Source organism: Oryzias melastigma, linkage group LG24 (genome assembly GCF_002922805.2).
Source record: "Oryzias melastigma strain HK-1 linkage group LG24, ASM292280v2, whole genome shotgun sequence".
Classification (NCBI taxonomy): domain Eukaryota; kingdom Metazoa; phylum Chordata; class Actinopteri; order Beloniformes; family Adrianichthyidae; genus Oryzias; species Oryzias melastigma.
Window position 1 is genome coordinate 7,230,883 of NC_050535.1, and position 11,425 is coordinate 7,242,307.

The 11,425-nt window shown below is 38.8% G+C and overlaps 1 long non-coding RNA gene across 1 annotated transcript in view; it reads right to left on the bottom strand.

The window, feature by feature from the left end:
• Positions 1-5,368: 5,368 nt before the first annotated feature.
• LOC112158464 overlaps positions 5,369-11,425 on the bottom strand; it is a 77,739-nt gene continuing 71,682 nt past the window's right edge. The window contains exons 6-7 of the long non-coding RNA XR_002921314.2: positions 6,137-6,340; positions 5,369-5,734 (exon numbers count right to left, since the gene is read on the bottom strand). This is a non-coding gene — a long non-coding RNA (uncharacterized LOC112158464). The remainder of the gene's footprint in view (positions 5,735-6,136; positions 6,341-11,425) is intronic.

Consider the following 11,425-nt stretch of genomic DNA (forward strand, 5'->3'; position numbering starts at 1 on the left):
CCTTTGGTAATAAGCAATCGAATTATCGCATGTAATTGTTTGTCGGTAAAGGATCGCTGCATTCTGGAAATGATAGGAAATAAGGCATCAGTTTTATCAAGAGGACACGGTGAGAGAAAATATCCAAAAAGACAATCAAGGTGATTAGGTTTGGAGGAGGTTCATTATGTGGAGGAAGCTAGGCATCTGGTTAATTATTAGAAGTATGTTACGATTATTTAAAATACATTTACTGTTGATATTTTCAACTGTAAGGAATGTAAAGAAGAAATGATAAATATTATATTTCAGAAATACCTCAACTCCTAACTGGGAAATTAACACAAACTGATAAAAAGAAAAAAGAACATTTACTAAAAACACATTTTCTGCATTTTTTTGCCAAATTTAGTTACTTTACTTATATTATGAATTATTATATAACCTTTAAATTTCTTTAATCATCTTTTGATCTGTTGTTAAAGCGTTCTAACCCTCTCAGTATTAAATTAAATTTAGTAACAGAAAAAAATGTGATATTTAAGGAATAATATCATATGCGGTAGTAATATACAATTCTGACTTTTTTTTATAAGACCTTCCCACACAATGAGATCTGAGATGCCGCACATTTGCAAAATTTGGACATGTCTTGAAACTTTGGACATTTTTGTCGCTAATGCCACAACTAAGTTCTGATTAAAAAAAAGGCTAATAAAATATAAATGTGGAGTAATTAGGTATATCGGGAGTAGTTTATTAAAAATTAGTTTCTGAGTTGTCGACAGCACTCTTCTGGGTAAGCCCTCTCAAATTTCCCATCATCCTTTTGTTTACACACTCTTACAACCCCAACCTAACATTACCAGTGCAAAATGGTGAGCAGTATTGGAAGTATACAGTAAGTATAAAGTATCACAGTCTTGAGCAAGATGCCAGCTCAAATGAAGAAAACCAAAACGTGCATGGGTCTATTTGTCTGCTGGTGGATGCATCAGAATGGAGTCGGAGCTTGAGGCCTTCTGATTGAACAACTCACTCTCACTCGTCACATCCTGACGTTTGGTTGAAGACCTCTCCACGTCACTTTTTCACATTTTTGGTGTCCACAACTTGTCGTTATTTGAGTCACCGGTTGTTCCCAATAAATTACAGATCCCCAACCTCCGGGCCGCCAACCAGAACCAGTCTAGTGCCGCAACAGGGAGCGCACTGGACCCTCACGCAGTACATAGAACCGAAGGGGAAACTGGTAGTGAGTTAGGGGACCAGTCCGCGTCCAGTACTGCGTCCCAAGGGTTGGGTAGCCTTTATTTTACGTGCAGCCAGCATATCAAAAAACAACAAGTTGTGGACACCCATTAATCAAAAAACTTCTTTAAAAAGGGGGAAAAGACCTGATTCGCCAGTAAATAATCAACCTATTCTACTCAAAGATGTTTCTTAGTATTACAATCTTAACAATATTTAACGTGGTATCCCTCACAGCTTTGTGTTGATCACAAGAATGCAGAAAAAAAGAGAAATATTTCTCAGAGATAAGAAGTTGTTTTCTTACAGGCAGGGGTTCGAGATAGCATTTTTTATGTCCTATACTTGTCTTACTTGATGAGAGCATGTGGTGTGTCAGAGCTGGTATCTGTTTTCCCATTACAGCGTGGGCCTTGATGCCATGAGAAAAGTATGTTGCTGATGGAAAAAAACGCTTAAAGATGTGGTGGGACAAACAGTTAAAAAAGAAAGGCGTATACTCTTATTGTGCCAAACGTCCCCTATTTACAATAATGCCCCACCATGTAATTAAAGAAGAAAATTAGCATCGAAACCCATTTTAACTCCGCTTTATTTCATTTTCTCTTTTTCTCATGTCATTTTCCATTTCTTTTTTTCCTTTAAACGCTCAAAAAAAAAAAAAAAAAAATCACGGCCCTCCACCCCCTTATCCTCCCACCCACTCCTCTGCTGCTTTCCTGCTAGTTTGTGCCGAGGGTTGCTGACAAAAGGAATTGTGCAAACGAGTCTTTAAAATCCCTAAATGGTAGTGGTCTGCTCACAATGGGCCAAAGAATGCAAAGCTGGACAAAGGCCGGCCCTTGCCCCACCATTCCGCCCTGCGGTGATGGATCCGAACGGACGCATGAACGTGGACTGGATTTGAGGCTGCGGGGGCACCACCTCACCCCCCACTGGGCCAACCAAAAGGGAATGGCCTCAGGGATACACTAGAACCACAGCTAAGGGCCTCAAAACAATCACGACCTGTTAACAAGCCTCACCATCCATAGGCCTTGATTGATATGGGAAACGCATGCTTGCTCCTCCGTCCAGCGGCCTCTATCACTCTTTATCATCCTCAAAGCTTGAAATTATTCCCCTTTTCAAATCGGACTTTGGAGATTTACAGATCAGATGTGGGCAGCCATTAAATGTTGATTTGATGAACATAACAGGTTTATATTTTCGTTTCATGAGCATCCGACGTGCCTCCCCGGGGACGTGGGCTGTAACGAATGGCAAATCAATATGAAAGCCCGATGATAGAATCTGTAAATGGATGCGTGGAGAAATTAGAAGTGTTTTGTCAAGTGCCATTGCACCCTCAAGGCTCTTCACACAATGAAAAAGGTTAATTTGCATGGTTTAAAGATACGGAAAACAGGCTCTGACAAGCCAGATTAAATTTACAGTCCGAGATGGAGTTTCAAGGAATTTTTGCATGAAAACTGAGAAAAAGACCTAACATGGGTGATGTGGTGAGTAGTTATACAAATTCAAAATTATGATTTAATGAAGCTTTTTCTGGTAAAATAGAAATATTATGGTTGCCCTTAAGGACAAACCACACCAACGTAAAACTTAAAAAGATATTGAAGATCCCAACGACAAATAGCAAAAAAACTATAAAAAAAAAACAGTATTTAATTTTAAAAATCTTTTAAAAGTTTGGTAAAATAAAAGTAATTTCAAAATAAAATCATGTGGTGTTGTGCTTTGCTATGTAAAGGATCTCTATCAAAAAGAAAACATCCCACTCTGTTTTGTTTTTTTTTACCGATTTTAATTATTTTTGTTTTATTTAGTTAGTTTTCTCACTTTTGTAGCAACTACAGGCAGAAATTAACAAAATTAGTTATAACCTGGTACAACAGTTTCAAGTTTTACACCAGTGGTCTCCAACCACTGGGCTGCTGACTGGTACCGGTCCATGGATCAGTTGGAACCGGGCTGTGGAAGAAATTGGTTAACTATGGGGCTATATTAGGGCCATTGTTATTTGAAACCCAAATAAAACAAATGAAAAAAGAATAAAATGGCGTTTGGCCAAAAAAACAAAAAAAAAAAAAAAAGGTAAACTGTCATAAACATGTTGCTATTCTAAAATAAACATGATTATTTTCAGCTTTAAATGTTCCATTTTTAAGTTTAAACACTCAAAATGTCATTTTCAAAAATGTTTTTCAATTTCAAATATTTCTTTTTAATAATCAATTTTGAAATTTTCATATTCGAAAAAGAAAAAAAAAAGAGTTGACAGTGAAAAAATAGTTTTAAAATAGAAATTTCAAGTTTTGAAACCTAAAAAACAGAACATTTGAAGCTGAAAATAATACATTAAGTCAATAAGCAGCAGAAAAATTACACTTTTCCGGTGTTTAACATTTTTATAGGTAGTTAAAGGGTTAAGTCTGATAGAACTGTTATTTTTATTTATTGATTGATTTATGGGCTTCCCTTACCACATTTTACATGTTTGATTTCTTCTATTCCAGGAAGTAGCCTTGTGCAGTCATAGATGGATGTTTTTTCCGGGCGGGCCCCCTCCGTGCCACTTTTTGACGTTTCAGCCGTTGTACTCAGAAACACAGGATGTGGTAAACACAATCTGGTAGTTTTACAAAATAAATTTCAGAGTAAATTTATGTATTTTTTCCCTGTCTGCAACCTGGTTCTAACTAGCCCTCTGACCAGTACTGGTCCGTGTCCCAGGGGTTGGGGACCCCTGAAGAAGGTATGCATTTTTTTTACTGTTTGGGGCCTGGTACCAAGCAGTCCTTCGACTGGTACCAGTCCGCGTCCCAGGGATCGGGGACCCCTGATTAGAATTTGCATTCCTTTCCCCTGTTTCTGTCCCGGTACCAGCCAGACCTTTTGACCGGTACTAGTCCATATCACAGGGATCGGGGACCCCTGACTAGAATCTGCATTTTTTTTCCCTGTCTGCAGCCTGGTACCAAGCGGTCCTCTGACCAGTACTGGTCCGCGTCCCAGGGGGACCCCGCATGAGGGTATACATTTTTCCCCCGTTTGCAGCCTGGTACCAAGCACCCCTACAACCAGTACCGGTCTGTATCCTGGGGATCGGGAGCTCTGATTAGAATCTGTATTTTTTCTCCGTCTACAGCCGGGTATGAAGCGACCCTTGGACCAGTACTGGTCCACGTCCTGGTGATTGGGGACCCCGATTAGCTTATACATCTTTTCCCTGTCTGCGACCTGCTACCAAGCGGCCCTCCAACTGATACCGGTCCAGGTCCTGTGGGTTGGGAACCCCCAATTTAATGGAAACGGAACATATAAAAAAACGACAAGTTAGGGGCACCCAAAACGTCAAAAAGTGGCGTGGAAAAAGCATCCATATACAACGAGTTGGGAGTGAGAGTGCTGAAAAGGAGCAGTTTGGTTTTAAGTTCATGTTCTCTTCCTGTCTTCAAACAGTGGCTGTAAAACAGAACTTGAGAAATCAAGTCTCAAAGGTCAGCGATCACTGATCTCCCACGCTGTTCAAACTGCAACCGTGAAGGAGAACACTCAGAAGTACAATTTAAAGGGTCAAGTCGGGAATTTTATAGGTACTATTAAAGTGTAAAATTAACAAATACATTTTTGTATTTCCACTTACAAATGTCCACTTTCTTCGGAAAAGTCCAACTGTAACCGTTTTTTCCTCTTCTGTATCTCGTCTAATGAGCTATAATAGTTGCATAAAACTCATACAGTTCAATTTCAGCTTCCAAAGCTTCTTTGTTTGACCTGCAGAGATAAGAGAACAAAGAATGTCGGCACTATCAAAGTTTTTCCTGGAGGAGGAAGTGAGATATCTTGATTTGACTGTTTATCTTTAACACAATCCTAAACGTTACACCTGAAAAACGTTAAACCCACCTGTGTCAATCCAGCAGGACTCCAAGGCCAGCGCCGCTCACAGGGATGGTGTTCTTTAAATCCTTGACTTCATATCCTGTTTGGATTTTTCTATTTTATTCTATTTGACTGGGGGGGGGGCAATTTTCTTGGAGCGTTCACCCCAACCTATGTACTGTAAATCCCCCCAGCTGCAGCCAGAAGCGCAACAATTACATAACTGGAAAAGCTGCTGTAGAGTCACAAATCGGAGAAACGAATCGGTTTAGTTTAATGTTTAAATTTGATGAATCATTTACAAAAACCGGAAAAAGACTGTTAAGTCATAAACATAAAAAGTCTTTGTGTTCTGTACTCACTTTTTCTTTCAGTTCTTGTAAAGAACACATGTACACAAAGAAAAGAAAAAAAAAGGCTTTTATTACTTTTGAGTGGGCGGTGCCACTGATACCACTCTGATTCATATGGCTGTTTGAAGTAGGATCAGTTTTCCAGCTGTGTACAAGCCGTTCACTGAGGTATCCACCCACGGACAGGTTTGCTGCTTTCTTTCTTCCCACTTTCCTCTTTGACTGGCAACAGGGTTTGGATTGTAGCATCAAAAGAATACTACCTAAAGTGATCAGACAAAAAGCAAACGATGAGTCATAGGAGAGATAATTGTTGGACAGATTTCAGGTGCAGTAGCAGCGGATTGTTGGATCAATAAACCCTAAAACAGAAACTAGGTTCTATCTGAGGGAGCACCAGATTATAAAAAATGCTTAAATATTTGTTACATTTATCACTTTTGTTTGATTGTTTTGGATACACCCTAAGGGCACTTTGACTTTTGGATACTCCCCAAGACTTATTGTTGGGTGAGGAATGCAGAAAAATCTCACACCTTCATTTGGTTTCAGATACTGGAAGAAAACCAAAGATTGAAGTCGACCAAAAAAAAATGTATCTCAGAAACAAAACCAAGCTACCAACTTTTTCAATATAAAGAAACTTCAAGCTTATTAATTTCTACCTGGTAAATGTTCTTCTAGATGACACAGAACATGGGAAATCATAGTCTGAATCCCACTGTGGTCCTTGGCCAACACCCTTCATACTAACTATGTAGCCACAGGGGGGCCTCAGTCTGGGTCTCCCTGTACCGGTCCCCAGCCCGGATAAAGTGCAGGGTGGTGTCAGGAAGGGCATCGAGTCAAAACCCTTCCATGTGGTGACCCTTGCAAAGAAATACCGAAATGTCAACGATCAAACCTAGAAGATTTTCTTTTTGCATCGGATTCACTCCCTCTAGTTGTAAGTTTGTTACAAAGTAACATTTAGCCAACAGTTTATGCTGTGGATCACGTGTCAAGGCCCAGGGGCCGGATCCGGCCCTCCGGGTAATTATATCCGGCCCTCAAGATCATTTTATTTTATTGTTATTAATGGCCCAATATTATCTTGCGCTTATTTCTAATTTGTATAATTTTGACAAAATATATTTCTTAGGGAGAGCAAGATATTGAAAGTTATTTAAGTTGATCTATTCTGGAATAATATTCCTGCCTTTTTGTTATTCATAAATATGTTAAAAAGTTACAGTTCTAAAGTTTTAAAAATTGGCATTCTGCTAGCTTTTTGAACTATTTTGACATTTACAAAGATCTTTTAGGCTGATTTGGAGTTTAGCTAATATTTCAGCTACATGCTAGCTGTTTTGGATACCATACGTTTTTTTATGCTAATTTGGCATTTGGCAAATTTTTTAGCCGGCTATCAACTTCAGCGTTTTCAGTTATCAGCTTCAGCATTTTCAGCTTTTAGCTTCAGCTTTTTCAACCATCAACTTAAGCGTTTTCAGCTTTTAGCTTGTGCGTTTTCAGCTATTACCTTCAGCGTTTTTAGCTATTAACTTCAGCGTTTTCAGCTATAAACTTCAGCGTTTTCAGCTATTAGATTTACTGTTTTCAGCTATCAACTTCAGCGTTTTCAGCTTTTAGCTTCAGCGTTTTCAGCTATTAGATTCAGTGTTTTCAGCTATCAACTTCAGCATTTTCAGCTATCAACTTCAGCATTTTCAGCTATTAGATTTAGTGTTTTCAGCTATCAACTTCAGCGTTTTCAGCTTTTATCTTCAGCGTTTTCAGCTATTAGATTTAATGTTTTCAGCTATCAACTTCAGCGTTTTCAGCTTTTAGCTTCAGCGTTTTCAGCTATTAGCTTTAGCGTTTTCAGCTATTAGATTGAATGTTTTTAGCTATCAACTTCAGCGTTTTCAGCTTTTACCTTCAGCGTTTTCAGCTATTAGCTTCAGCGTTTTTAACTATTAACTTCAGCGTCTTCAGCCATCAACTTCAGAGTTTTCAGGTATTAGCTTCAGCATTTTCAGATATCAACTTTAGCGTTTTCAGCTATTAGATTTAGTGTTTTCAGCTTCAGTGTTTTCAGCTTTCAATTTTAGCATTTTCAGCTATCAGCACTAGCATCTTCAGTGGCCACATACAGCTTACAGCATTCACACTAGCATTATTGCAGGTAATGCTATATATGTAATTTATGATTATGTTAAAAAATTATGGTTTCAACAATTTTGATTTAAAGTGTTCAATAAATGTTTATTCTGTTCGGCCCACGGCCTAAGGTGTGTTTTGGCCCCTTGTTTGATTGAGTTGGACACTCCTGTAAATGAACCAACACGTAGGTTTGGAGGTAATTTGAGGGTCCCTTAGACCAGGGATGGCTAACTCCAGGCCTCACATTCCTGCATGTTTTCCAATTTGTTCTAATTGTCTGGACATACCCGAACCAGGAAACCAGTAGGGCTTGGATATATGGAAATAATACAGACACTGTGGCCCTTGAGGCCCGGAGTTCCCCATCCCTACTTTTGACAAATGTTCAGGTGAGTTTTTGCATTTGCCAAGCAAAATACACTATTTTAAGAAACAAATTATGGGACAATTCATCTATTTTCTTGACACAGTGTATCCCTTTCGGGGTCATGGGGCAAAGAAAGGGTACACCCTGAACAGGTCGCCAGTCCGTTGTGGGACCACACAGTCACACCCACATACACATCTAGGGACAACTCAGAGTATTCAGTTAACCCATAGAGAATGTTTTTGGACTGTAGGAGGAAGTGGTCAATCCTTCTCGGCGTGAGGCCAGAGCACTAAAGGCTAACTACTGCACCACCACGCAGCCCAGCATAGATCATCCATCCATCCATTTTCTTGACCGCTTCTTCCCTTTCGGGGTCGCGGGGGTGCCGGAGCCTATCCCGGCTACTGATGGGCGAAGGCGGGGTACACCCTGGACAGGTCGCCAGTCTGTCACAGGGCAGCATAGATCATTCAAAGGTCATATGAGTAAACCCACCTTTACTGGTTTGACTGCTTTGTGGCCCGCTCTGGAAAAATGAGACTGCAAAGAATACAAAACGTTTCAACATGACTGACGGATGTTGAAACTTTTTGACTTCAATTGACAGATGTCCTTTGCTAAGGAAAAACAGCAACTAACACAAAGAAAAAAAACAGGCCATTCAACATCTCTACTACATCAACATTTGACCAAATTTGTGCATTTTTGTCCAAATAGTTTTATTAAAACATAACATTAAATCTGGGCTCAGATATCAGTTCATAAAATCATACAAATGACTTCCTTCTGGACATACAATTCGTGACTCCTATGTTTTACCTAGTGCACAACAAGATGTTGTGTTAGCAGGAACAGATCTTGTTCTAGAGCACTTTACAAAATCTTCTGCAACAAAACATGACAGATCTGCTAAATAAACACTGGAAAAACACAGAGGATAAAGAAGTTTGTGGAAAATTCGACCAACAGATCCAACCGAAGCTGTGTAGGGTGAGAAGTAGTTACCTCTTCAAAGTCAACCAGTCGTTTTGACAACTCTGAAGATAAGAATCCATCATTCGGTCAATATGTGTCCATCAAGGTAACCCACGTTTACTAGTTCCTTGAAGCAGGGTTTAATGAGGTTAGCTGTTACACAATCAAGGCTGTCTGCAACAAAAAAGTGTCCAAACTTCAAAGCAGGACGATTGCACAAGAAATATTCACTGAGGAAATTCTTTATTTTAGGATCAAAATTGCATTTCATTAGGGGGTTAGCCTTTTGATTAGCAATCGTCACCTTTAAATTAACTCAACCGGGCATGTTCCAACATTTCTCGTCATGTTTTTACCACATATATGACTATTTTCAGAGAGTAAAGGTGAAACAATCCAAACAAGTACTATCATAGTGCCACAGTAGCTAACTCAAATGTTTTCAGTTTTTGATCATGTAGATCAGAATAGATATCTTGAAGCTCAAATCCATAGATGGTGATGACAAATCTGTTGTCCGTCCACTTGGCAATTTCTATTTACGACCATTTCTGATAACATTTTTGGAGTTCCAGTAGCAGAAATGTTCCTTTGCCAAAAGAGTCTCTAAAACCTGGAAGGTAGTAAAATATCGGTCAAAGTACAGGAGTATTCCTCTGGGAATCTTTATTTCTTAAAGCAGTATCTTGATGTGTAACTTTTGTATTGCTCCAACGCAGACACAAAATGTTATGAAATAAAGAACAAAACATTTAATTGTGCACACATTTACATTCACATATATATATATGATTATTCTCCTGGAAAAAGTGTTTTTTTATTTTTATTTTTGGTCCACAGTGAACGATTGCACTCCTCTGGTTCTGCCTCTGGGTCTTCCACATCTGAACTTTCACCCTTTTCTGCCACATCCACTCTCTGTGGGCTTTGCTCCTCCTAAAGCTCTAGATCTGAATCCCCCTCAGTGATTCTGTAAAGAATCCTCTGTATCTCTGTTGTTGAGCCGTCCACAGAAAAACACAAGTACAAAATCCTGACGTCCAATGCAGAGATTTTAAAAAAAGGAGAGTTTTGGAAATGAAAATGAAAAAGTCAGCTCTGTAAACTTGCTCAGATGTTCTTGAGAGGCCAAAGAAAACAACACTTGTATATTAAAAACTTCAAATGTGAACAAAAATGAATGACGTGTGTTTTCTACAGTAATGAAGATTTTATCCAATAAACACAGCTGTTCTTTTTAAAAATCAGCATTATAAGTAAGGCATATAATGTGGAATAGGTATGTCCAAAGTCTGGCCTGTGGGCCAAATATCCACCGGTCCACGGGGTCTTGTCGTACGACGAATACTATGTGGCCCTCACACTTTCCTAGAACTGTGTGTACGGTTTCTTAATTGTGATTGGCTAAAGTATGTTATATGTAGGGGTGTGTATTGGCAAGAACCTGGCGATACGATACGTTTCCCGATACGTGTCTAACGATAAGATACATATCGCGATATATCCATTTAGAACCAATAATAATTCTTCCCCTCTCCCTTCCCCTTCATTAATCCCTCCAAATGGAGAGTTATGAAATAATTGTGTCTCATATTTCAGACGTCACTTTTGTCGATGTAGTCGTCAATAATCGCTGGTCCGCTAGCGTTAGCACAGAGCTTCCAGCGCTTGAATACATATAACAACCGCAGTTTTATGACTTTAAAAAGGTCATGCTACAACAAAAGGTAATTATTTACATTTTTGTAAACTTCTGTGGTTCAGAGCGCTTCTCAGCGCGACACGGTTTACCCTCACGTGGGAGGACTTTATATCCATCAGTTTGGAGGGTCGGATTTAAAAAAATACATTTCCCAGACATAATTAGCACTTAAACTGCTTCTTCAAATGGAGGGAAAGGGAGAAGGGAAGAATTGGGATTGGGCCTTAATGTTAGCGAAAGATTCTCTTTTCAGAGATCTCGTTTTGGACGTCCGTAGCTCTTCAGCTCTTTCAGCTATTAAAATATTCCACTCTTCTTATGCTAGATTTTTTGACCGTTTTCGCAATTGCTGAGAATTTTTAGGCTGTTTTGGAGTTTAGATAAAACTTCAGCTATATGCTAGCTGTTTTGGCTAATTTAGTTTTTTTTCATGTTTTTAGGGTAATTTGGACCTTAGCTAATATTTTAGCTTCATGCTAGCTGTTTAGAAAAAATTACACAATTAATTTTTTATTTGTTTTTTGTGGCTAATTTGGCATTTAGCTTATATGTAAACTACATGCTAGCTGTTTAGGCTAATTTGGAGTTTAGCTAATATTTCAGCTTCATGCTAGCTGTTTTGGCAAATTACACATTTGACCAGTTTTTTGGGGCTAATTTGTCATTTAGCTTATATTTAAACTACACGCTAGCTGTTTTGGCTAATTTAGGATTTTTTTTTGTTTTATTAGGCTAATTTGGAGCTTAGCTAATATTTTAGCT